This window comes from Clarias gariepinus, chromosome 6, assembly GCF_024256425.1.
Source record: "Clarias gariepinus isolate MV-2021 ecotype Netherlands chromosome 6, CGAR_prim_01v2, whole genome shotgun sequence".
Taxonomy (NCBI): domain Eukaryota; kingdom Metazoa; phylum Chordata; class Actinopteri; order Siluriformes; family Clariidae; genus Clarias; species Clarias gariepinus.
This window is the reverse complement of record NC_071105.1, coordinates 39,124,497-39,129,734: the sequence shown is the minus strand read 5'-3', so window position 1 is coordinate 39,129,734 and position 5,238 is coordinate 39,124,497. Positions and strand designations below refer to the sequence as shown.

The window sequence follows — 5,238 nt, the reverse complement described above, 5'->3', positions numbered from 1 at the left end:
TCTGCAGCTGCCTCTTAGTGGCCTCAAAGAAGAGTTTATGGTGGCACGCACCAGCGAGGCCCTACAGTATAGGGACTCAAAGGACTGCAAGGTGTCAGCAGCTGGTATTGAGGTGAGGACAGGAAGGAAGTGGAGGGCTGGGGAAGCAGTGGAGCTGGCAGAGTCGCGCCTAAGACAGAAGGCACTGCTGGGCACTGTGACAACAGGTAGAGCAGGTTTGGGCTACTTCCCAAAGACCCTCATCAGCCAGACCCGAGGAAAGGAAAGACACCATCTGATCCAGGAAGAAGTTAGAGCGGGTGTGGAGGAAGAGCGAGTGAGTAGGGCAATGGGACTACGGCAACAGGGAGCGTGGACGAGGTGGGAGAGTGTACTGCAGCGAAGGATTACCTGGGCAAACATCTTGCAGCCAGACTTCCAGCGGGTCCGCTTCCTGGTGCAGTCCGTCTATGATGCCCTACCAAGCCCAGCGAACCTCCATGTGTGGGGAAAAAGTGAGACACCCACCTGCCCTCTGTGCTCTGGCAGAGGTTCTTTGGAACACCTCCTTAGTGGCTGCGTGAAGGCTCTGGCGGACGGCCGCTATTGGTGGCGCCATGACCAGGTGCTCAAGGCAGTTGCTGGGAGTCTAGCCTCAGCCATCAGCTCCAGCAAAAAACGACATGCTCAGAAGAAGGTAATATCCTTTGTTAAAGCTGGGGAAAAACCCAGGGCACACGAACAGATGACAACAGGCCTGCTCCACACCGCATCTGACTGGCAGCTGCAGGTGGATCTGGGGAAACAGCTGAAGTTCCCCCAGCACATTGCAATAACAACCCTTCGGCCAGATATGATTATAACCTCTCAGTCTTCAAAACAGCTGATCATATTGGAGTTGACAGTGCCCTGGGAGGAAAACATTGAGGAGGCCAACAAGAGGAAGAGGGCTAAGTACCAGGAACTGGTGGAGGAGTGCAAGGAGGGAGGCTGGAGGACCTTCTACAAGCCCATAGAGGTAGGCTGCAGGGGATTTGCAGGAAGATCACTGTGCAAGGTTCTGAGCCGCCTGGGCATCATAGGAGCAGCAAAGAAGAGGGCCATTAAGTCTGCAAGTGAAGCCGCTGAGAAGGCCACACGGTGGCTTTGGATAAAAAGGGCAGATCCGTGGGCTGCTACTGGGACGCAAGTTGGGGCCTGATCACCCCCGGCTGGGTCGACTGGGTAAGGGTGTATGATGTTGCGAGACCCGAAACACTCGATGACCTCAGGAAAACATCACTGATGATGCGTCCCAGTGCATCCAGGAGATGTTTCAAAAAATAATTAGTGTCTGGCACAGCCAGTGACTCCTAGGAATAGAATAGGTGACAACCAAGAACAGTTTGGTCAACCACTGGAGAGACAGTTGGCAGCACGGAAAGACGGCATCTGGGACAGCATGGGTTAGCAACCCAACCTGTATCTTTTGTGAGAGAGAACCCGAACAAGCTACGGAAAGCCCTACAATGAAATACCCCCAGGAGGTCCCGAGAGGGGGGGAGGATGAGATCTCCAATCGGACGGACCACATGGTGATGACCCACGCGAACGGACAAATGATGAACATAACATGCATTTGCGGAAAGCTGTGCAAGAATCAACGTGGCCTAAAAATCCATCAGACCAGAATGAAATGCTTGGAGAAAGAGAAGGAGGTACAATGCACAGGTCTTGTACCTGGTGAGACGCAGGAGGAGCCCGGCCAGGAGGCAACCCACAGAGCCAAGTCCCTCCACGTACCTCGGACCCATAATCCAAGCAAAGTAACTCCACAGCAGCGGATTAGGTGGCCCCCAGCCAGCAAGAGGAGCGAGTGGATGCAGTTTGACAAGGATGTGTCCAACATCATCCAGGCCACGGCCAAAGGAGATGTAGACAGCCGACTGTCAACAATGACCACCATCATCTTCAGCTATGCTTCAGAAAGATTTGGGCAGGTTGACAAAGAAAAACCAAAATCTACGTCCTACACAATGAACCACAGGGCCACCCGGATACATCATCTGCGTCAGGAGCTCCGCACCCTCAAGAAGCAGTACAAGGCTGCGATCGATGAGGAGAAGAAATCCCTAGCAGAATTGAGAGACATCTTGCATAAGAAATTGATGACTCTTCGCAGAGCAGAGTGGCACCGAAGACGGAAGAGAGCGAGCGAGGAAGCGAGCAGCATTCATTGCCAATCCCTTTGGCTTTACAAAACAACTGCTTGGGGACAAGCGCAGTGGTCGGCTGGAGTGCTCCATAGAGCAAGTACTGTAAATCGCTTTCTCGAAGATACCTTAAGCGATCCTCTGAGAGAACTGGAACTGGAGGCCAACAAAGCCCTCATCCGCCCAAGCCCCCCGACAGCAGAGTTCAACCTGAAGGAGCCAAGCCTGAATGAGGTTGAGGAGGTCATCAGGGCGGCCCGATTGGCATCTGCACCGGGCCCCAGTGGAAATACTTATCTGGTCTACAAGCGCTGCCCAGAACTTTTACGGCACCTGTGGAGGGTCCTGAAGGTGATTTGGAGAAGGGGGAAAGTAGCTAACCAGTGGAGGTGTGCTGAGGGAGTTTGGATCCCCAAAGAAGAGAACTCAAGAGATATCAGTCAGTTTCGATCCATCTCACTACTAAGCGTGGAAGGGAAGGTGTTTTTTTTAGCATCGTCTCACGAAGACTGACTGAGTTTCTCCTTAAGAACAGCTACATTGATCCGTCAGTGCAGAAAGGAGGGATCTCCGGCACACCTGGCTGCTTGGAACACACGGGAGTAGTAACACAACTGATCAGAGAGGCTCATGAGAACAAAGGCGACCTAGCGGTCTTGTGGTTGGACCTGGCGAACGCCTATGGGTCCATACCACATAAGCTGATAGAGCTCACTCTGCACATCCACCATGTTCCCAGAAAAATCAAGGACCTCATTCTGGATTATTATAATAACTTTAGGATGAGAGTCACTTCTGGGTCCGAAACATCAAACTGGCATTGTATAGGGAAAGGGATAATTACAGGCTGCACCATTTCTGTTGTCCTCTTTTCCCTAGCCATGAATATGGTGGTCAAGTCAGCCGAGGTGGAGTGCAGAGGGCCTCTGACTAAGTCTGGTGTGCGACAACCCCCCATCAGAGCCTATATGGATGACCTCACAGTAACAACAACATCAGTACGAGGGTGCAGGTGGATCTTACAAGGGCTCGAAAGAATCATCAGCTGGACAAGGATGAGTTTTAAGCCTTCCAAATCAAGGTTTATGGTGCTGAGGAAGGGGAAGGTGATCGACAAGTTCCGTTTTTCCATCTCAGGAATTGTCATCCCAACCATCACAAAGCAACCCATCAAGAGCTTGGGAAAACTGTTCAATTCCAGCCTGAAGGATTTAGCAGCCATCCAGAAGGCCAGTTTAGAGCTTGGCATCTGGCTCACCAAGGTAGACAAGTCTGGCTTGCCTGGTAGGTTCAAAGCCTGGATCTACCAGCATTCAATACTACCCCGCATTCTGTGGCCTCTGCTGATTTATGCAGTCCCAATGACAGCAGTTGAGACCCTAGAGAGAAGAATCAGCAGCTTTCTTCGAAAGTGGCTGGGCCTTTCTCGCAGCCTCACCAGCGCTGCCCTGTATGGAACAAGCAACATTCTGCAGCTGCCTCTTAGTGGCCTCAAAGAAGAGTTTATGGTGGCACGCACCAGCGAGGCCCTACAGTATAGGGACTCAAAGGACTGCAAGGTGTCAGCAGCTGGTATTGAGGTGAGGACCGGAAGGAAGTGGAGGGCTGGGGAAGCAGTGGAGCTGGCAGAGTCGCGCCTAAGACAAAAGGCACTGCTGGGCACTGTGGCAACAGGTAGAGCAGGTTTGGGCTACTTCCCAAAGACCCTCATCAGCCAGACCCGAGGAAAGGAAAGACACCATCTGATCCAGGAAGAAGTTAGAGCGTGTGTGGAGAAAGAGCGAGTGAGTAGGGCAATGGGACTACGGCAACAGGGAGCGTGGACGAGGTGGGAGAGTGTACTGCAGTGAAGGATTACCTGGGCAAACATCTTGCAGCCAGACCTCCAGCGGGTCCGCTTCCTGGTGCAGTCCGTCTATGATGCCCTACCAAGCCCAGCGAACCTCCATGTGTGGGGGAAAAAGTGAGACACCCACCTGCCTTCTGTGCTCCGGCAGAGGTTCTTTGGAACACCTCCTTAGTGGCTGCGTGAAGGCTCTGGCGGACGTCCGCTATCGGTGGCGCCATGACCAGGTGCTCAAGGCAGTCGCTGAAAGTCTAGCCTCAGCCATCAGCTCCAGCAAAAAAACGACATGCTTAGAAGAAGGTAATCTCCTTTGTTAAAGCTGGGGAAAAACCCAGGGCACACGAACAGATGACAACAGGCCTGTTCCACACCGCATCTGACTGGCAGCTGCAGGTGGATCTGGGGAAACAGCTGAAGTTCCCCCAGCACATTGCAATAACAACCCTTCGGCCAGATATGATCATAACCTCTCAGTCTTCAAAACAGCTGATCATATTGGATTTGACAGTGCCCTGGGAGGAAAACATTGAGGAGGCCAACGAGAGGAAGAGGGCTAAGTACCAGGAACTGGTGGAGGAGTGCAAGGAGGGAGGCTGGAGGACCTTCTACAAGCCCATAGAGGTAGGCTGCAGGGGATTTGCAGGAAGATCACTGTGCAAGGTTCTGAGCCGCCTGGACATCATAGGAGCAGCAAAGAAGAGGGCCATTAAGTCTGCAAGTGAAGCCGCTGAGAAGGCCACACAGTGGCTTTGGATAAAAAGGGCAGATCCATGGGCTGCTACTGGGACGCAAGTTGGGGCCTGATCACCCCCGGCTGGGTCGACTGGGTGAGGGTGTATGATGTTGCGAGAGCCGAAACACTCGATGACCTCAGGAAAACATCACTGATGATGCGTCCCAGTGCATCCAGGAAATGTTTCAAAAAATATTGAAAGTTGTGTAGTTTCTGTGGATAGTGTCTCATCTACTAACAAAATGTACAGTGTTGTTATTTATGTCTGTATTTTAGAGAATCACCAAACAAATTTATTGTGTATGTTAACATATTTGGCCAACATACACTCATTCTGATTCTGTTATATTTTATCCCATCTTTACCCCATGTTTTTTTTTTATAATTTTTTTTTTATGGGGAACAAATTAAATCAGCTTCCAACTTTGATAATTTTAACCTGTATCTAAGGGGGATACTGCTTCCTGAAATTGTCATAGCAACCTGGA

General features: G+C 51.5%; 1 pseudogene; it reads left to right on the top strand.

Moving 5' to 3' along the window:
* The first annotated feature begins 1,913 nt into the window (after nucleotides 1-1,913).
* LOC128527145 (uncharacterized) lies at nucleotides 1,914-4,858 on the top strand (annotated as a pseudogene).
* The last annotated feature ends 380 nt before the right edge of the window (nucleotides 4,859-5,238 follow it).